The following is a 23151-nucleotide window of genomic DNA, read 5'->3' on the forward strand; positions in this document are numbered from 1 at the left end:
TGACTCAGTGGCTCAGTCAGTTAAGCATCCAGCTTCAGCTCAGGTCATGATCTCACAGTTTATGAGTCCAAGCCCCACATCAGGCTGTCTGCTGTCAGCACAGAGCCCACTTCAGATCCCCTGTCCCACCTCCATCCCCCACCATCTCTCTCTCTCTGCCCCTCCCCTGCTGGTCCTCTTTCTCTCTCTCTCTCCCCCACCCCTCTCAAAATAAATGAATAAACTTTAAAAGGGGGGAGGGGGATTTATTTCTTCCGTCCTCTGCAGACCAGCAGATGAATCAGCCAAAATTTTTAACTGGTGATACATGAATATATCACAAATTCCAGGTGAATGTATCCAAATGAATATATTCCAAATTGTAGGTAACAGACCAATAAACACAGTCCTTCCAAAGCCATGGTTTTCTACCTTGGATGCATATTGGAATCATCTGGGGAGCTTTTAAAAGAACTGCCTGAACCACAAGTGGCTCTTAAATACAGAGAATGAACTGAGGGTGGATGGGGGGTGGGGGAGAGGACAAAATGGATGATGGGCATTGGGAGGATGAGCTTGTTGGGATCCCACTTGTTGGGATGAGCACCGGGTGTTGTATGTAAGCCGATCTGACAATAAATTATAGTAAGTAGGTAAATAAGTAAATAAGTAAATAAGTAAATAAGTAAATAAGTAAATAAATAAATAAATAAATAAAAGAACTGCCTGGTGTCAAACCCAGAGATTCTGAGATATTGGTTTCAGGTACATCCTGGGCTTTGGGGATTTCTAGAAGCTCCTCAAGGGATTCTGATGTGCATCAGAGTTGAGAATGACAGCTCCAGCAACATCATCATCTGAGAAGTTCTAATGGTAGAGTCTTCAAGCATCCTGACAAGTCAGTCTGTGGAAGGGTAGTTGGGGGCAGGAGGGCATCAAACCACACCACCCTGACCTTGAGCTGAATTGAAGGGTGGCTCAACAAAACACGTGCTCAAGTCCCTGCTAAATTGTCTCTAGAAATGGAAGGAGATGGAGAAAACTATACTAGGACACTTTTCAGGGACAGAATTGCAACACGTTGGAAGGAATTCTCCGATAAATAGCTTGAAGTATAACATGATTAAAACCCCAAAAGGCATGCTCTGAGGGGCAATCCATGGTTGCCAAATTGTCTTCTATGAAGAAGGAGCTCAGTTAATCACAGGAGTTTTGTTTTGTTCATTGGGAATTAGAAATTTGGGGCCAGAAAGAAAAAAAAAAAAGAAATTTGGGGCCAGGGCACCTGGGTGGCTCAGTTGGTTAAGTGTCTGATTCTCGATTTCAGCTCAGGTCATGATCTCACTGTTTGTGAGTTCGAGCCCCACTTCGGGCTCTGTGCTGGCAGTGTGGAGCCTGCTTGGGATTCTCTCTTTTGCCCTCTCTTCATCCCTCTCCCCCCAGCCTCAAAATAAATAAATAAACTCTAAAAAAAAGAAATTTGGGACCAGACCTGAAGTGTTGACACTAGTAGCTGCTGTTCCCCAACCTTCCCACCTTAAGGCTTAAGGCTTTTCTACATATTGAACAAAATTGTAGAGAATATCAGTTTGAATAGGATCCAAGTTAAGCAGTTCTCTTGTCTCAGTCTTGTACCTGCCCATCAGTTCCTCTGCCTCCCTGTAAAAAACCTCTCATCTAGGTCCTGCCTCTGCAAAGACAGGGACATCCAGCCCAGATTGCCATTTGGTAATGAAGGGGGAAACTCAAAAGCAGTGCTTTCTTCTGAGACAGCATTTTTATTGCATCTATTGTAAAACCTCTAGCCAATTTATGGGGCGCCTGGGTGGCGCAGTTGGTTAAGCGTCCGACTTCAGCCAGGTCACGATCTCGCGGTCGGGGAGTTCGAGCCCCGCGTCAGGCTCTGGGCTGATGGCTCACAGCCTGGAGCCTGTTTCCGATTCTGTGTCTCCCTCTCTCTCTGCCCCTCCCCCGTTCATGCTCTGTCTCTCTCTGTCCCAAAAATAAATAAACATTGAAAAAAAAATTAAAAAAAAAAAAACCTCTAGCCAATTTAGATTTTTTAAATTGCGCAGTTATAAAATATTTTTGCCAACATATGTCAGTGTTTTTTTAAATCCATACTGATGGCTGATACTTAAGCGTTTTAAAAAATTTACTTCTTTTTAAAGTTAATTCCTAAACTTTCTTAACAGATACATAAATGAAGGCATAGTTTACCTAAAAAGGGATCTTGAGTGGAAAGAAACATCTTTCTGGCAATAAATAGCTACATTCCCCAGTAGAGGGGCATTGAAGGTCTTGTAACCACCATCGGAACTCGGCCTGGGATCTGTATGCAACCACACAGCTAGTGCATTTTCAAAGTCATGACCCATTTGCTCGGGCCGCTGCCAAAGGGGTGTCTTATACGTTATAGTTATAAGACAGCTACCTTATAACTATAATACCTTATACCTATAATACCTTATAAGGTAATTCAGTTACCTTATAGTTAACTGAATTTAACAGTCACCTTAAAACCAAGCCCTGGAATAGGTGTTTGGAAGTTGTGGTCTCTCCCCTCCAAGAATTTATAATCCTAATGGGGAGAGAAGGTACATACTCCCGTACTAAGCAGTTATATAGCAAACTACGTCTCAGCATAGATAGATGACAGAACACGTACCCATATTTTAACTCAGTTATTTCGCCCACAAAATGGAATAATAATGCTTAACCACAAGATGGTTGCTAAGTGAAATAACTATGTCATTTGAATACAATATATACATTTTTTTATGTTCAGGGAACTTTTTAAAAAATGTTTATTTATTTATTTTTGGGAAAGAGAGAGAGAAGACAAGCAGGGGAGGGGCAGGGAGAGAGGGAGACAGAATCCGAAGCAGGCTCCAGGCTCTGAGCTGTAGCACACAGATCCTGACGTGGGGCCAGAACCCACGAACTGTGAGATCATGACCTGAGCCGAAGTCAGACGCTTAGGCGACTGAGCCACCCTGGTGCCCCTGAATAAAATATTTAAACCCCAAGCATACAGTAATAGCTCAAGAAATGTTATTTCTTTTCCATCTAATAATCAAGGGGAGAACTTGAAGATCACCAGGGCTAGTATCTTCATTTTCAAGGTAAAACTCAGAAAGGTGAAATGAATTGCCCAAAGTCACACAGCTAGATAGAGGCAGAGCTAATAACCAAAGAAAGAAACTGTATTTTTCTTTGGATTTCTCAGAAAGTGATTGCCAGGGTTCTTCAAAATTCCATATTGCCCCCTAAAACGAGAGCCCCAGAGCAATAACCTGAGGTCGTTTAAATGACAAAATAGAAGCCCCCCCACCTAGGTTTAAAGCCAGAGTCATCTGTTTTCAGTTGAGAAAGCTGCTAATGGCTCTTACCAGGCCTTTCCCAGTTGAAGCACAGAACCAAAACATTTGCAGCCTGAGGATTCCCTCCCACTGCTTGTAGATCAAACACAAACAGAAGCAGTGGGAGGCCGGGCCATCTCTAACTGAGAGAATCAATATCAATGAAACAGACAAAATCCCAAAATCTCAAAATAATGAAAACAAAGATATCCAAGTAATAAAATCTGCTAGAATCACAAAGACAACACAACTCCGATCTCAGCTGGCTAAAAGAAAGTGTCCATTAACAAGGGATTAACACAAGGGAAGTACACAACCAGTCAATAGGAAATGAAAACATTTCACACAGCCTAGTCGCATTTGAGCCCACCCTAGGATTATGGATGAGGGTGTGTTGAGATGGTGTGGTTCTGACTACAGAAAGACTGTTTCCGGAAAGCATCAGCCAGATGCCAACGTAAAGAAACACCCCAAACTGCTATTTGTTGCACTGAAAATTTGGAACTGATAAGCCAGAAGATAAGGCAAAACTCTGATTAACAGCCCTTTAGTAGTCTTGTGCATTGCCATTTTCAAATTAAAATTTGAAGGAAAGCCTTGATCAAAAGAAAGGGGGAAGGGCAAACAAACAAAAATAAAAACTATGGAATAAAATTGTATTAGCTTATTATAAAATAAGTAAAATGGCATCCCCATGGCCAATATGAAGATAATGTGGGCACTTTTCAGTATAAAATATTACAGTTTGGGTGAAATCAAAAGCAAATATCAAAAGTGAATGTAGTTGAGCAGCACGCATAAATTAGTACAATAATTATATTCTTCTAATGGCTGTGATATTCCCAGTTAACAACCAAGCAGCCCATAGAGTTGAATCAAAAGTATGCTATTTATATGATAAAATTCAAACATTTCTGCAAGGGTTAACATCTAAAGTAAAACAATTTTTTTTCCTGCTCATTTTATCTAAGGAAAAAGCTATAACCTACATCCATTTGATTACTATATTTGTAACCAAGTGCCCTGATTTCAGATAAAATGGATCTCCTGGGTTTGTTTGTTAATCCTTAGCAACTCTGAGAAGATTGCCAATTTAAAAACCTGCCCAGCCCCATGAGCACATGAAGCTCTGTAGTCTGAACTGTGCCTTGGCCTGAAAATGTGAGTTGGGCCCCTGGAAACTTACCACAAAGAAAAGCAACAGAAAGGAACAGAGAAGAAGGAATGGCCAAAGTTTGAATCCCTCATAGATGCTGAACAGACAGCAGTTCAGACCACCAAGTAGGAAATGAGCCCAATAATCACTGTAGCTCACAGCTAAGGGGCCATGGTTCACAATGTCAAATCAGGGCAAACCATCACACATTTGATCTGCAGTGGGATAGATTATTTGTAAGTGAGACTGCCTCCAAGTCTGACTAATCCAGAAGGGTTTCCCTATGATGGATGCGTCACCATTCCAGAAGAAATCCATAATCACGATGGCTTCTTCCGTTCCTTCTGGAGTTCTGTAGTCCAGGGTCCTATCTCATCAACTGCTGTCTCTGAAAACCCTCTCTTCCACAGGTTTTATGTCTACACGTGTGTGTATATACAAGCTCATGTAAATCACTCATGTATTTTCCAATTACTAATTTCCAATTCCTCATTTCATATACTTAGCAACCCATGTCTCCTAAGGAGAAAACATTTTAGCAAAAATATGAAGCTTAGTCCCAAAAGCTTATTACTTAAGTGCAATGGAGTTGAGGCAGGTCTTTGGGGCTATTAGTAAAGGCTTAGATAGAAGAGACAAGAGTAGTTTGGGAATTGTTTTCTAAATCTAGCTGTTGGGAACATCTTTTCATGTAGACACTCTCCCAACCTTTAAAAGAAAAAACATTCCTTAGCAAAAGTGGCAAGTCTTAGTGTACCTCACTGTTCTTTTTTTTTTTTTTAATTTCCCTAAGGAGAGACTATGTTAATATTGTTCACTTGAACTACAGTGAATTGTGTGCATTCACAACCATCCATGGGGAATTTTGAGGGATACCCAAACTTCTCTCCTTGCTGGGATTTCAACAGGGTGCGTTACATCAACAAACCTCGGATGCCTGCTATGTGCCAGTCACAGGGAATATGAAAAATAAGAGGTTCCTCAGGAGGATGCGAAGTCTTTAAGACACATGCATGGGTTTTGAAATCGGGTCACCCTACGATCCAATCTCAAAGTGACAGACAATATAGTTACTTGCCTAATTGTTCTCCCCTTATCCTTGCTAAAAGAATCCCACTTTGGGAACTTTGTTCAGATAAAAATGCTGTTTCTTGGATATTCATGCAGATAGAGGTGGCCATGAGACATGAGATGGTTGGATATGGATGTGAATTCTGGCAAAACTTATTAGGAAAGGCAGCCTCAGCTGGCAGGGTCCTTTGCCCCTCTGCCCTTATCCCTTCTTCCTGCCAGAGTTCTAGCAGCCATGTGGCAATGATGAATCCGAGGACACAAGCCAACACACTCTGAATGGCAGAGTGGAAAGACAAAGAGCCTGGGTCCCTGGGAATTTTGAGACAGTACAGGGACCCTAGACTGCCTCCCCATGACGTCTTGTTGCATGAACCCAGTGAACTCCAACTTGCTTAAACCACCAGTTGTCAGATATTCTACTATTTGTAGCCAAGGTACCTCTGACTGATAAACTAATGTCTCTGAGCTTCATTTCCTTATCTGCAAAATAGGCATGGGAAACACCAACTGTGACGATTTGCTGTAAAGCCTAGTTAGTATATGTATAATTCCTATCACAACGCCTGACTCACAGTAAAGCTATATTATATTATTATTATTATTATTATTATTATTATTATTATTATTTATTAGTAAGATTGAAGTATTGCTTTTTCTGTGGCAAAACTTTGGCAAAGCAGAGCCAAGCTTTCCCTGAGATGAGGACTGTCTTCCGGGCAAGGTGCTGAGGTCATATTGGGGTAGAACCGGCTGATTGAACTCAGCTTTATGAGGACCCTTACCTTAGCAGGAGGGCTTATAAATAGTCAATATCCAAAAACTGTGTCCCTTTGGCCTTAGTTTAGGAGATTTTTCTGGCTTGTTGCTAATGCATACTAGCTATTTTTAACACTTGGAGAGCAAACTGTTGCTTTCTTTATAGTGAAACCAAATCCCTTGGCTGCATTTTATTCCTGACCAGCAAACTGCAAAATTAGCATCTAATAGCTTGTTTCAATTAAAAACCAGAAAAACATTCTTTGGAGACCACAGGCTTTTTGCCTCCAAAGTTAGCACTTCTTTTTTATTTCCTGAATATGTGAAATCACCCTGATTCTGATTTATGTAGCGTGATATGCGTTGGCTTCCTGGTTTCAATTTTGTGGCCAAAATGATCAGTTGTTGCTCATGTTTTTAAGCCTGTATAAATTAGTTTTCCTTGAAGCCTGTTGATATATTGGTCCAGCACAACCAATATGAGGGGCTTAAAAATAAATCCTGTGTGACGGTTTAGAGCATCCTCTGTGATGTACATCCCAGTATCAAGACACTGGCCTTCTTACCCTCTCCCAGACCCTTCCATTGCTTTGCTACAGTTTGGCTCAGTAACTTCAGATAAGCACATTTAGAATGCTAGTCAATGATGGTTGAAATTTTATCAGGGCTACACCAAACCAAATCAACCCAAACCAAACCAAAAACACCTGCTTGTTAGGGGACCCGTTTGAGGAGTGATAACCAGAATAAATGGCCAAAATAAATCTTACGGTCAGTTAAGTAGGAGTTTTCCATACCACGGAGATTTCAGTCAACTATTCCTAGATATTTCAAGTTTCTCAGTTGTCTACAGGAAGCGCGAGGCTGGTGTTCTTCCACAGGAGCATAATCTGAACCACTAACGGGAAACATACATGTAATTTTAAGCTTTGTAGTAGTCCCATTGAAATGAAAGTCAAAAGACCCAGGTAAAATGAATTTCAGTAATATATTTTACTTAACCCTAAAATACACCCACATTACTGTCATTCCAACATACAATCAATAACAAAAAATGAGATAGTTTTATATTCTTTTTTTGTATTCAGTCCTTAACATCTGGTGTGTATTTTACACTTACAACACATCTCAGCTCAGATTGGCCACATTTCAGATGTTCAATAGCTACATGTGGCCAGTGGCTAGCGTATTAGATAGCTATGTTCTAAGTCCTAACATTTCATGTGCTGCCTTGACGTCTTTGAGCCTCACGGGGGCCCCCAAGTCCTGAGTGGGAGTTCCCCTGCTCTTGCCACCCAGTGGGAAAGGCTCCCAAAGCTAGTTGCCCGGCAGCCAGACCAGCTGCGCTCCACCTGGTCCTCAACAAGCCAATCACATCCTCCTCTGGGAACCGGAAGTCACCTCACCTTCTTGCTACTATGAAGCTCCTCCCACAGCCCCTGCTGCTTCCCTTTACTCCCCGGTGCAATCCCTATGTGGCTCCGTATGGCATGTGGTATCCCCCTCCCCCAAGCTGTATGTATGTGGGTCTAATAAACTGCTGTCAATATCCTCTGTTCTGTCCAGTGTCATGTATTCCGCTCTCTCCAGAACCCTAGGGCAAGGTTCTCTCTCCCCCAGCAATGAGGTAAAGAAGAGGTGAGCAAAACAATAGCATGGGTCTATACTTTTAAAGAGAGTTTTTGAGTCAATTTTTCAAAAACATCTGGAGGAATTTGGACTCCTCTATTAGCTTTCTCACATTTACATTACCTGAAAAAGTTTACTTGTACCCTTGTCTGTAAATGCATTTTCTTATTCTGTTAATGTTTTTGGTATTTCACGATGCTAATCTTTTAGCTCAGCCTCACAGCCGATTATGCGTGGGTTCTGTATTATTTTGTTGCATGTTCTGATCTTTAGTGCTCATGCTGAAGGTGACCGACAAAATCATCATTATTGGACAATAACATGACTTCACTTCAAAGATAAAGGGCTACTCCATGGCAAACCACTCATTTAGTCTGAAAAGGATGATAAATACCCAGCTTCCCTGGCTTGTCCTGCGCCTGTGGTAAGATCACTGAGCCAGCTCTCCACCTCTGAATCCTCTGGACATTGGAGATGAAATCTTATTGTCATCTCCGGTCTAGAGACCCTGAGCTATCCTTGAACCTTCTTCCTGATCTGCCACCTGTATACAGCAACCAGTGGGCTGCTGTCCCCTCCCCCAACATACTACTTGCAAAGCATCTTTTGAACATATACATATATATCCCTTCTCCGTGCCCTTTGCCCAAGCTTTCATCCAGGTCTTCAGAGTGCCTAAGGTGAGCCATCAGACTCCTGTTTCAATGGGTCTCCCTGTCTCCAGGCCCTCTACCTTCCCTCCATCCTCTGCTCTGCGACCCAGGTGGTCCAAATCTCAGAGTTCATTAATGACTTTTTCGTCTTAAACATCTCCAACTGCTCTTCACTGCTACCAGGCAACCCCCAAATCCCTGAACCTGACAATCAAGACTGTTAACAATCAGGCCCAATAGACCTTTTCATTTTAATCTTCGGCCTCCTTGTCTCATTAATCCCCATTCCAAATTATTTCCAGACAAATCCAGCACCTTCATTCTATGGTATCTATGGAAGCTGGCTCTCCATTTGCCTTGACTTGTCCCTAATTCCTGCCTCAAAAAAAAAAAAAAAAAAAAAGAAAAGAAAAGAAATAGAGACTGGATTGAACCTATGAAAGGAAAACCACACGTTGCAATGTCGGACACTGCCTTGTGGCACACAATGAAGCCCCAAGTCCTCCCTCATGGGCCAAGCACAGCTTATTGTCAGCCACGCTAGACATGAAAGATAGCCGTGAGTCACCAGCTGCTCCCAACAGATTTATTTGTGTGATTTGCGTTATCGGTAAAAGTGGCTGTAAAGAAAAAGCGTATCTGTAAACACATAATAAAATGAAAATTGCATTTCACTTCATTATAGTTTATGGAGGCTCAGCTTGGCAAAGATGGCTCCTAGAGAAGAGGGTAAGGAACAGTCATTGCTGCGTTCAGTCAGAAGGAGCAGTAAATCCTGGCTCTATCAATTAGTTCAGGTGCGTAGCCTCTCTGGCCTCAGTGTTCTCATCTGTAAAATGCAGATAATAAGTTACCTACCTCCTGGAATTTTAGAAAGATGAAGCGAGAAAATCGATATTATGTACTTACCCAGGACATACAAATAGTGCTACTGGTCTATCACATGCTTATTTTTAACTCTTACATTTATCACAGTAATTAATCCTAGCCAGAAAATTGTCTCTGATTGGAAAAACACGTTAGTAAATGCCTGCTGTGGAGTATGGAACCCCAAAGGTTTTTTTGTTTATTTGTTGGGGGGCATTTTTTTTTTATCGTAAGAGTATGCTATTTCTACTAACCCTGCTGGTGATGAGAACCAGAGGGGAGAGATATCTTGGTGTCTCCCGTACCTGGCACTGAATGAAAGCAGCAGGATCCCCTACCCACAGGCTGGTGACTAAACTTTTGTTAGAGTTCCATCATCCTTATCAGTTATTTACCCATATTTTTCAGCCTGGAGAAATTTCAGGGTTTTTTTCCCAAAACACTGGTGCCTTAAACAAAAGGTGCAAGAGTGTAGGAAGAGGAATCTTGCCAGGGAGGCAGGGAGGCACAGAAGAGAGAATGTGCCAGTGCTGAGAAATTAGCATCTTAAATGAAGGAGGAAGGGACTAAATATTTATTGAATATCTACCTCACACAGGTCCTTTGCTGGGTAAGTTATACAATAATAAAAACAACATTAGCTATCTTTTTAAAATAATAACCATTTGCCATCCATTGTACTAATTGTTTTACATACCTTTTCTTTTTTTTTTTTTTTCCAGTTTATTCTCATGACAATGTTGTAAGCATTTAGGTAGTTATCTCCATTTTATGGAGGAGGAACTGAAGCTCAGAGAGGCTAAGTAATTTGTCCAAGATCACACAGCTAGTTTTTTTTCTTAATTTTTTTTTTAATGTTTATTTACTTTTGAGAGACAGAGAGAGACAAAGTGTGAGCGGGAAGGGGCAGAGAGAGAGAGAGAGAAAGACACAGAATCTGCAGAGGTCCCAGGCTCTGAGCTGTCAGCACAGAGCCCGACGCAGGGCTCGAACTCACAAGGCGTGAGATCATGACCAGAGCCAAAGTCGGACGCTTAACCGACTGGGCCACCCAGGCACCCCCACACAGCTAGTTATTTTAATTCCAGCCAGAACTAGATGCTGGATCTGCCTGACTCCAACATGTCTGTATGCTCTTTTCCATGGACCACAGTAGCTCTCAATAGGCAAAGACCTCCAGGAGAAAGACTACCATTTCCTATGAATGAATGCCTGGCTCTTGTAGAGCTGCTCACTCATAGTGGATGTGCAGGAAATGTTTACAGAATAAATAAAAGTAGGGAAAAGACCGGAGACAAGTAAGTATGGAGTGTTACATATATTGCAAAGGAGCAAGAGAGGGAACTAACAGAAGGGACAAATAGGTGTCCTTCATAATTTAGAGTAACACCCTGTAGCATGGTTGCACTATTCTTGGTCAGCTACACTTAGTGATGCCCATAGTCAGGAAGAAAGTCAACTGCAGCGACCCTCATTTTGAGAGCCTGGTTGGACTCTTCATACCTGCTGATTTCCATTAAATGCTGTTTAGAAAAATAATTGTGTGACCCTGCCCTGTTGTCATTAAATATAAATCGTTGGTTTGGCTGCTAAAATATAACACTCAAGGAGTGTGGAGAGACAAGCAATTGTTTTTTAAGTTGCTTCCAACGGAAGGCAGGAGACACTAGATGGCTTCCCATTGGCTTCTGCCACACGTGCGCTGCTCACTCTGCTGGAGGCGCTGTGCTGTCCGTGTCACAGGGCCATCAGTCACGGATTATGGCTGCAAGGGGTGCCTGTGCTTAATCTCATTTTTGAATGAATTAATATTATTAGTTTTGACAAATTAATGGTATTAAATGTGCAAGGTTAGTATGAATTATGTCCACATCCACCTATTACTAAACGTGCTTCGTTCTTGTGTAAGAAAGTTTATTGAATCGATTCAGTGGAATCCTCTCTCTTTTCTATATTTGAAAATGCCTTCTTAGAAGCCTTAAAAAGATGGGCTTGTGAACGTATGGACACGTGTTTAATGATATAAATCTGTACTATAGTCCAGGCTGAAAGGAGCTACATAATTGAGTCAGTCAACACAGGAAGATGAGACTTTGTGGTGACTTATTATACATCCTTACCAATATAATTTTAAGTATACTCCATCCAAGAAAATCCTATATTTTAGAAAAGCTTTGAGCTTCCCTATCTTCCCTTCCCCCTTCCAATTAAAAAAAAAAAAAATCTGTGCTAAGGTATACCCATTTCCTTGGTATTAAAAAATAATAAAAAGAAAAAACAGCCATAGGTTTCTAGGTATCTTTTCCAATTTGAAACCATTTTTCCCTCTAACTTAACTCTAAATGAAATGCATGTTGTTAGAATCCCATGTCAGCAGAATGATGTCTGTGGTTGAAGATTTGGGGAAGATGATGAACAAGTGTGAATGAGCCTGAATGATTTTTCTAGTTGGTATTTTTAATTATTAATTTAAGGAGTACCTAATGTCCAATGCTGTGAATCTGCTCATTTTTTAACCTGGACATCGTGGCACACAGCAATTGTCACATTTAGTCCCTGCTTTAAGAACCCAGATTCTGTTCAGGTAACAGGCACAGATTCTTTGATTTCAAGAAAGGTAGACTCTTCCCCCCAGATCTCTGGTAATCCCATTATCCTTTGTGGTGATTAGTGATCCAGTTCTGGACGATGAGATATAAGCAGAAGAGTAAAGCTTTTGAACCCCAGTGTCAAACACAGTAGGTGGCACTCAATAACTATTTGTTGCACTAATGAGGTATATTCCATCTGTAAGATCTTAATGGGCATTTAACAAAAATATTCTGTATACCTATACTTCATTTTTTTAATAGTTGGGTTTTTTTTTTAAGTTTATTTATTTTTGAGAGAGAAAGTGCAAGCAAGGGAGTGAGTGAGAGAGAGAGAGAGAGAGACAGAGAATCCAAAGTGGGCTCATGCTATCAGTGCAGAGATCATGACCCAAGTGGAAGCCGGACACTTAACCACCTGAGCCCCGCATGCACCCCTATATACTCATACCTTTAATCAGTTTTACAGACTTTTTCCTAAAATGTACATATATGTGCTCAGGTGGCCATATCATTCCCTTCCTGGATTCCTTTATCTTCTCATTTAAAATTTCCACCATTTTCCACTTTATTAAAGTCTTTTGCCAACATTCGAGAGAGGTGCTGTCCCATAGAAATATGATGCAAACCACATACATAGTTTTAAATTCACTGGTAGCCACATTTAAAAAGTAAAAAGAGGGGTGCCTGGGTGGCTCAATTGGTTAAGCATCCAACTTCTGCTCGGATCATCATCTTGAGGTTCCTGGGTTCAAGCCCGCATCAGGCTCTGTGCTGACAGCTCAGAGCCTGGAGCCTGCTTCGGATTCTGTGTCTCCCTCTCTCTGTTCCTCTGCCACTCACACTCTGTCTCTGTCTCTCTCTCTCAAAAATAAATAAAGATTAAAAAATTTTTAATAAAAAATATATATAGATGACTTACTAATTTGTGAGTAAAAATCTTCAGAGGGTATATGTCTTATCCTTTGAAGGATATTTTAACACCACAGACCTAATATTTTAGATATCAGGACAGATATCAGGACATAATATCAGGACAGAAAAGGATTTCTGAAGGAATTTTTTTAGGAGGCAAGGCTCTCAGGGTAAATTTTCTAAATATACACGGAGCTGTTGTGAACGGAGAAATACACAAGGGTTTCATTAATAGGCAGTCCCTTATGTACAGTTTGCATTAGTCATTGTCCAGTGACAGAGCGTAGTCTAGGCGGACTTGAGATCAGAATTCCAGCTCCAGGTTTGGCCACCACCTAGATCTGTGATCTTGGTTGTCTCCTTGCTTCCTAGTTTTCAGTATTTGAAGGGAGCTGTTTAGTTCAACTAATTTCCTTGTGGGTATAATGGCAAAGACATGGGCGGGGCCTCCCTAGAGGGCTCAGTTCCGGGGCCACACCCCCCCAGTGCGGACGACCCAAGGCGACCGCACCTGAAAGGACGCCTCACTCTTGGCACCTTTCACAAGCTCCGTGGGATGTATTGTTCAAGGTGGAAATTTCAAAGTTGTATCAACATAATGTTGAGAAAAGGACAGAAGGATGAGTGTCCCTTTCCCTCTCCCCAGCTCTGAGCACAAGATCCAGGAGAAGCTGCCCCCTACCCAGTAGAGTCTAAAGGACCACCCTCCAAAGCTCATGTTTTCCTCAGAGTGTAATGGAAAGGCTACTACAGTCTCTGTGACTATTTGCCTCAGAAGCAGGGCTTTCAGAAATGATTCTCAAATGTTGCTAGATCCTAGCAGAGCTGCCATTACACATGTATTTTGATTCACGTGGCCCTTGAGGAGGCTACTTTAGATTCCATCTGGTCCTTTCCCAAAAATTCAATTTAATTCAGATCTGTCCAGTCCAATATAATCTGTCTCTGGGTGTGCCTTAATTCAGGTCTGGTCCCAACTCTCCCACTCAGCTCTAGACCTGTGATCTTGGACAAACCCCATTCCCTGTACTCCATCCTAGCACTTCCCAGTAATGCTCCAGCCCAATTCTTAAGCTACTCTTCCCATGTTTTTATAGTTGGAGAAGTGAGTTAACTCCTCTATTAAAAAAAAAAAAAAACATTCCACAGATAAATAGAGAATACTCTCCCTGTCCATGGCGTGTGTGTGTGTTTGTGTGTTTCCCAAAACTTCTCTCAAACTTGAGGTTTGTAATCCTGAAACACCTTTTTGGTTCTTCTCTGGAGACTCCTGAGTGTTCTTTTTTTTAACCAGTATATTTTGTACCACACCTACCAGTCCCCAAGCAGGCACTAATCCCCCACAGTGATTAGCCCTAACCAATATTTAAGCGATTAATTTTTTTCTAGTTGTTTGTTTTTCCCATGACACTAATTCATGGGTAGGTTATAACAATAGCCACAACAAATATTTAAATTGCTAGAAACCTTATTTTGGGAAGAAAAAAACCCTCTAGAGTGTCATTTGTTTGTATCATTATTTTTGTTTTAAAATTCTGCCAGGATTTTCACCCCACACCTTTCTTCATTCTAAGTATTTTAGGAATAACTAACAGTGAACTTGTCTGTGTAAAACTGCCCTGAGCTATTCTTTAAGTTAATTATCACTTCTTTTGGTTCTGTGAATGGCTGTTCAATGACACTGTCAGCAAGTGGAATGAACCAAATTACTTTAATTATGGAGTAATTGCACAGAGTGATGGTAATTAAATCTTGATCAGTTTAAGTGAGTGAATTAATTGCTTTAACTTGGAATGCACACCACAGCAAGAGGAGTTGTTTTGTAGTTTAATTAACACCATCCACTAAAGTCTTATCGTATCTAAAATGTAGACAATTAATGAGTTTGATATTATTCTCACCTTCACAAGAACTAGGACAGAATACACACTGAGAAAGGTAGTATACTATGGGAATGAAAGAAAACTTAATATTCTTGTCACTTGTATAGATATATTGGTTGCAATCTCTGCTTTGCCTTCTGGAGAAATGTGCTAATAGAAATATTTCCATATAATTAGCTTCTGGCCCCATTTCATTTCAATATTCCCTGATCTGTGCAATAGTATACATTTGCAAATTTGTTAATGTTTTAAATTTCTGCAGCCCGAATTTCATTGTGAATCTAGCCATCATTTACTTCTTTTTAATTTGTTTGGAGGAGTCTTGGCCTCGTGAAGGTGTGCTTGGGGTCTTCATACAATTTGATCATTGATCAAGCATTACTTAGCAGTTTTGCATTTCCATGCTTGTTCTATTATCCATCCCCCAGTGCTGGGAGATGTTTCTGTGTTTAGAGGAACTTTCCTGCCAAGATCTAAATCAGCGATGCTCAGCCTGGACTGTGAGTTAGACCTACAGAACTTTAAAAAATTACCAATGCCCAGGACCCCTCCAGAATCTAGAGTAGGTGGGACCTCAGCACAAATATGTTTGAAAAGCTCTTTAGGTGATGCTAAAGTGCATCACAGGTTGAGAGCTGCTTCAGAAAGTCTATGCATACCATCCCATTAACCCTGAGAGAAAGATGGTATTATCATAAATTTCCATATAGAGACCCCCTGGCTTGTTCGAGTGGTCCAGGATTGACACCTGGATCCAATCCTCAGACCCTCTGCTGCCATGTCTTAAGAGACCATTCTTCATAAATCTTTTACAACCATACTCTAGAATAAATCAAATTGAGAAGTCCTAGTTTGCAAACTACAGAAGCAAAGAAGTAAAGGAAATGAACGTGATTTATTTAGCAGTCTTGGACATTGTCTTATTAAGCTCCATATAAGGAAAAGAGATATTGTTCTATGCCTCAGGACTGTTAATTTGTGCACAGTTGGCTTCAGGGTCATTTCTTAAGTGTCAATGGGTAGTAATGATTAAATAGAGTTTGTCAAGGGAATGACATCTGCCTGTTAGGCCCTGACTCGAGTCATAAGTAAACTTCTCAAGGTTATCCATTGCCAAAACCAGAACTTGAATCTGGTCTTCTCTCGGAGTCCACAAATGTGGACATAGGATCTGGCTCAGAGTTAACACAACACAGTGGGAACTTGGCCCAGGAGAATGTGTGGGTTTTTGGAAGTGTTCACACATGAGTTGACATGTGATTTTGATTCTAAAAGTAAGGTAGTTCTCTCTGTGGCAAAAGAGAAAAGGTCCCAAAAGCCAAGGAACAGCAAGTGCTAAAGGACAGGTGTTGGAAACCACATGTGGTCTTGCTGTGACTACACGACATACCGTGGAGGAGAGCAATATGTTAAAGCCAATGGCCCCAAACCATCAATAACCTCTCCCAGGCCTAAAAGGTGAATTCATTTAGCTTGTGGTAGCAAGAAAGAATCATCAGCAGGAGGTCTGAGGGGCAACCTGGTAATAGAGAGTCAGGAGGGAGGGGCTCATTACAGGATTCAGGCTCTTTCTGGGTGGTTCCAAGGAGGGTATGAGAAAGTGGGGGCCTGTTCTGTATTGAGAGCCATATGAAGAGCAGGGGTGATTCCATAATTGGGTGTTTAATCATTTTATCCAGGAGATGGAAGGATCGAAGTGGGGCTAGCATCAACTTTCATGTCAGCTGGGAAAGGGCGATAGTTAATTATTGTGTGGAGAGTCTCCTTGTCCCCATTTGTCTCAGACACAGTCGCAGAGCAAAGCTGTCTCATCATTGTTCTGTGAGCGCAGGTTGTGTTCAGTTGGGAACATCACAGGCTAGTTGCCAGGGATGCTTTCTACTTTCCATTGTAGAATGGATTGCCATTTAAGGAGCTAGGACTTAAATGTTGAAGAGTTTTACAAAGTGGAATGACATAGCACAATTTCTGTACGAGGGAGACCCCTCAGGTAGCTATGTGGAAGATGGCTTTGAACGTGGCAAGACTGGAAACAGATGGCCCAATAACAGCAGAGGCAAGAAAATGCCCCAGAAATGGGAATAGAGACGAAGGAATAGCTAAGAGATGCCACAGGGGCAGAACAGGAAAACTTGTTCTAAATAACAACTCAGTGACAGTGACGATCCCAAGCTACTTGGATAAATCAAGCATATCTCATTGTTTCATTGGGGAAAGCTCCTTTGAAATTTTAAAGGGATTCCTTTTCTTTGAAAACTAAAACCCACTGGTTACTACTTCCTGCTGGGCAAATATAATTTCTTAGGCACCTGAAACTTGTCACAGCTCTGGTAATGTTTCCACAGTAGCCTTTTCTTACTCGGGATGCTAAGTTTGCAATATAGTCATCCTGGTACAAGTCAGAGCAAATATACCAAACAAAGAGACTGCTGGTCCCAGGGTTTCTTGGGAGATGGACTCTGTCTGTGGTCTAAGGCTGTGAGTCCTGAATCAGCAGCCAGGAGCCTGAGCAGCAAATAGGAAGGACAGGTGGTGAAACAGGGTCAGGTCACCTGGCTCAGACAGTCTCCCCATGTCTTCATCCCATTCTACCCCAATGGGCAAAAAAGAGTAAAGGGGCTATTCTGGAAAAGCACAAAATCAGTAGAATGCAGTAGAAGCCTGGAAACTAGGACAAAAAGAAAAAAAGAGAAAATTCTCTTTGGCATGAGGCAGAAGGTTGTCAATAACTGAACATAAAGGAGAGGAGACCATCTTATTTTTTAGAAACCGGGTGCTAATTATATTGTTGTCCCGCTTTTTTTTTAATCCATAAAATTGTCATTTACTGATGCAAAAATAGATGCCTAAAGAAGACTCACATGATAGAGGGGAAAATGAACCAAACAACAAAACCCTGTCACAATAAATCATAGAGCATTACAACTATTAATGACCATAAGGAAAGAGGGAGAGAGGATATGAAGAGACCCAAAAGTCTTCCCTTTTAGTCTTTTTCTTTGTTTTTGGGGGGGAGATTGCTACAAATCACTTAATTTTAATCTTTGAGAGCACATTTATATGAATAGCTTTTAGCAGAGTGCTTCTTAACATTTACTTCTACGCCATTTAACATAAACGTTTTCAAGAGCAGACTTGGTCTGAGAGCAACATTTCACAAAACTCAAATGTCTTATTTACCCAGTACTTGTAGAAGCCTATTCTGTGGATTAATCTTTTCTAAAACCATTTTTTTAAGCCACATGAAACCCTCAGAAAGTGAGGATTCTATTAGTTCATGACCTTATGTTTTAGTGGAGAAAAAATGGCTTTGCAACACATAAAATGTATTAATGTAGGGATAGAAATCTTTATCCTTCCACTTACATCAGGTCCAGTCAACAGGATGGATTAGGCCCTAAATAATCTGACATTAGTATTAAAACAAATATTTAAAAACATATGTATCCATTACCAGAACATTAGGTATGGGGCTCTATTTCTTGGTTTTAAGATATATCTTGACCCCAAAAATATTTGGTAGAAATCGTGACTATATGTGATGTTGGGTAGGGAAGGCAGATTACAACTTACATCACTTCTTCGATTAGTAACAGAGGAAAGATTGATGGCCATTTAAGAACTGATTAGTGAGACAGCAGATTAAAAAGAAGGTACACTTGTGACATATTTTGCTTCTCTGCCTTTGGCTGTGTCCAACTGCAGTGCTGAAGGACATGTCTGCCACGTGCAAACAGCGCATCAGTGTTCAGATCCCACAACTGAACTGTGCTGTAATTAGCACAAAAAGCATGTCGACGTCTCCAAAAACCATAAGCAGTTCAATTATCAACAAATTGGAAGTGGCATTACATACAGCTACATACATGGTTAATTTAAATTATTTTCTGAAGATATAATTTTACATATTTCAAAATGTTATGTCATTCCTATCCAATTGCCTAGGATTTTCTGACACCCAGTTATCACTCATGTCTTCAACCCATTTCATTTTGAGCTCCCGCCATTGGTTTCCATTCTGACAAAACCCATGGCATACCTACTATGCATGCATAGTACTTCGTTCCTGCTCTCATGGAACTTACAACCTACATGAAGAATATTAAAGGGTAAATGGTGGCATCTTAAAATAACACAAAATCGACAATCTAAGCCACAACATATTGCTTAAAGTGTCAAATAAGTAGAACAGGTCATATAAATGCTCTCTGCTTGTGGTAAGCAGGAAATCATTGTTAGGTTGGAGTAGTCGTTTGAAGCTTTATGAAGAAATGGGTATTAAGCTGGCTCACGAAAGATGGATAGGGGCCGTGGTGTGCTGGTAAAACAAAACAAAAACAGAAAACAAAAAAACAAACAGTTCTGGGGCTGGGAGAGCTTGATCTGTAGTTTTTGCAATTCCCAAAAATATCCCCACTGTGACTAATTTAAAGCTACCAAACTAACATCATAGATTATGAAATGGGAGAGAGATGCTCACAATTGGCTCTTGTGAGCCAGTACGCGCTGACTCCAACACCACTGAATGGCAGATTTACAAGTGGTAAAGATTCATTCAGTTCAACAAGCGCTTTGAAAAAAAGAAAGGATGGTGTGGTTTTAGTATTTTGCCTGATCTCTCCCCACCTCCCATTCCAAATTCAAGCTCAGCCCTAATTATAAGTCAATTAGCTTTGGAAACTACATTAAGAACGCCTGGGACGTTTCCTGGGACGCCTGGGTGGCTCAGACAATTAAGCCTCTGACTCTTGACTTTGGCTCAGGTCAGGATCTCACAGTCGGTGGGATCAAGCTCCCCAATCAGACTCTGCCCTGATAGTGCAGAGCCTGCTTGGGATTCTCTATCTCCCTCTCTCTCTGCCCCTCCCACTCTCTGTCTCTCCCTCTCCCTTTCAAAATAAATAAATAAACTTAAAAAAAAAAAAAAGAAAGAAAGAAACTTTCCTATTAAAGGTGACAATAGCGATCTAACATCAGCAGTGCCTTTGAGGTACTGTCCCCAGGGGCAATGATAGTCTCCCCCTGACCTATTTACAACACCTTCTTTCTCAGCGTCTCTTAAGAACAGGACACACATTTCCAAGATGATGCGCTCAGATTAGAAGCGCAGGCTGCGTTCCCAGAACAGATCAAAGTTACATACAAGCACAGGATGGCTGGATTCAAAACTTGGTAGAACTTGGCTGATTTGCTCTCGCTCAGCTATACGTTTGAAGTGTTCAGTGGGGATCCCAAGTCCTGATCTCATCGCTCAAGAAATGTTAAAATGCCTCTGGTGAATCTGACTTTAATTCACCATGACTGCTAAAACAGAAGCTTTGGAAACTAACGCAGTAAGCAAATCTCCTGTGTGAGATCAGAGCTCGTAGGGGGATGTTCTGCAGCAACTTCTTTGGATATGTGTGTGTATCCAAAAAAATTAACATGACTTAAGTATTTCTAGCAATTTTCCAAGGGCAGATGTAAGACTGAGTGGGGAGAAAAGGTAATTTACCCACTCACTCATTCAACTATAAAAAGATGAAAATAGACCTCATTCTCTTTGCTTCAATCCTTGCCTCCTTTCTCTTTCTTTTTCCCTTTTATTTTCTCTCCCCAATCCCGCTCCCCCACATTTTTTTTTTTACCTCACCTCCCACGAACCTTGATTAACAGACAACCTCAAAGCTTACAGATATGGTGTTTGGAAGAACTGTTCTGACATTTCCTGGGATGAGATTGATCCAGTGATCTCTAGCAAGAGTCACGAAAACCCAGAGCAACCTCCAACTATTTGCTGCAAGGCAAATATTGCAGCAGTTAGAGACAAAGAAAATTGCAACCTGGGTCAGACCAGAAGGTTGTGTACCCCTCCCTTCCCAAACTGCATCATCTTCGAGAGTTAATGTGTCTTCAGATCCAGATTTGCATCAGCTGAATAAAGCCTTTAACCTCTATTAGAAATACTTGAACTATTTCTTTTTCTCTGACACAACAAATATTTATTGAGCATTTCCTCTGGCTCAGCACTAATCCTGTTGCTTTGGGAGTGTGAGTGAACAGTACAAAGAAAAGATCCCTGCCTTCATGGGGTCAACATTCCAACTCTCCACCAAACCACGAGCTGACTGATTGTGGATATGGAACAACAGGTTTACATAGGGAAGTCATAAACATAAAGGCTGAAGGCAGACGTCTAGGACTTTAGACCCACTGCCCATTCCCCAAATAATATTTATGTCCATAATCTCCTCTCTCATGTTCCATTTTCATTCTAAATTGGATAATGAGGGGCTCCTGGGTGGCTCACTCGGTGAAGCATCCAACTCTTGGTTTCAGCTCAGGTCATGATTTCACAGTTGTGAGATTGAACCCCACATTGGGATCCACACTGAGCATGGAGCCTGTTTGAGATTCTCTTTCTCTTTCTCTTTCTCTTTCTCTCTCTCTCTCTCTCTCTCCCCCTCTCCCCACCTCCCTCCCTCCCTGTCCTCTGCCACTTATGTGTGTGCACACTCTGTCTCAAAAATAAATTAGTAAATTTTTTTTTAATTTTGAAAAATAAATTGGATAATGACCCAGCTTTTATCAAAACACTGCACTTTCCAGAAAGGACCCCCAAAGTACCAGACTCGTAGGGATGATATGAAGTGGGAGATTTAAAATACAAGTCTTAATTTATTTGACAGAAGAAATGGAAGGTCAAATGCTTAAGACAAAAGACTACTGATTTCTCTGAGAAACATACAGCACCTGGCTCAATGTTGTGCAAGAATTTCTAAGGCAGGGGCGCCTGGGTGGCGCAGTCGGTTAAGCGGCCGACTTCAGCCAGGTCACAATCTCGTGGTCCGTGGGTTCGAGCCCCGCGTCGGGCTCTGGGCTGATGGCTCAGAGCCTGGAGCCTGTTTCCGATTCTGTGTCTCTCTCTCTCTCTGCCCCTCCCCCGTTCATGCTCTGTCTCTCTCTGTCCCAAAAATAAATAAACGTTGAAAAAAAAAATTAAAAAAAAAAAAAGAAAAAAAAAAAAGAATTTCTAAGGCAATAAAGGACTACTACCAGAATAGTCGTTTAGTGTCCAGAACTCCTCATGCACCATGATAATAAAAAGTGGAGTCACTTTTAGATTTTATTGTTTTTAGACTCTCTGCAGACAATGCACCTTCATTTTGCCTGTACCATGGGCCGACCATCCTGATCAGCCCCCTCTTGGTACACCACTGTTCTTTCTTCAAACATTTTCTTAGATTCATCTCATCTATAGAGTCATTTTGACTAGCCTATGTCAAGCTGACTCCTAGTATCTGTTTCCTCTATGATCTTCTATAGCCATTATAATCTGTTTCTCTTAATTAGCCCTTATTTAAATGCAACCAGGAGTGTGTGAATTACTCCTTCCTGCAGATCCTGTATCTTCTCAAACTTAACATCATGAGAGCAGGACTGGGTCTGGTGTCCACCACCCACTGAATGATAGGTGCACAGCAACTGTTCATCATTTAGGAGCAAACAGGATGTGGATGGCTCTGTGCAAACAAGTATCCCCTGAAAGGCCTGCTTCCTCTCATGGTAGGTAAGCACATCAGTGTCCCATCTTGGGCCCAAACTGGGTTTCCTGCAGAAACTCAGCTATGTCTAATGACCCAGTGCAGCTGGCCCACTGTGGAAAGAGATACGAAGCCAGAGAGTGACCTAGGAGCAACATTCCAGGAACAAAGGCCAGAACGCTGCTGAGTACAAGGTAAGAACTTATGTCGAAGTCAGGAAAAGAAAAGGAAGAAAGGCAAATCTTAGTGAGACCTCGAGGCCCAAGCAATACAGCCTGGAACCTGCGGAACAGAATGTGTCTCCCATAAGGGTAGGACTCTGCCCAACTTTGCCGCAAATCCCCGTGCCGTCTCAGACAATGGTAGGACCACCGTGAGGGAGCAATATGATGGGGAAAAAATAGTAGCATCAGAAAAAAGCAGTGGTGCCTAGGAAAGGCAATAGTACCTGACAAGGGTCCACCTACTAATTACAAAAATCCTAACATTTATTGAAAACACACCTTGCTCCAAACAGTAGGCTAAGGTAACTTATGCATATTGTTTATTTACTATTCACTATCCTTTGAGGTAGTTTGATTTCATGGCTATGATGTGACAGAACCAGGATGGTAGTTGACTGGTTTTGTTCAAGAACAAACATGGGAGGCACCCCCCCCACCCCGCCCAGGACCCATAAGACATGCTTGGGGGTGAGGTCTCCAGGGGCTGAATATTGGGGTGAGTTTTTCTGGTGGCTATTTTATTCATGTGACCCCATTTGATG

Source organism: Prionailurus bengalensis, chromosome B3 (genome assembly GCF_016509475.1).
Source record: "Prionailurus bengalensis isolate Pbe53 chromosome B3, Fcat_Pben_1.1_paternal_pri, whole genome shotgun sequence".
NCBI lineage: Eukaryota > Metazoa > Chordata > Mammalia > Carnivora > Felidae > Prionailurus > Prionailurus bengalensis.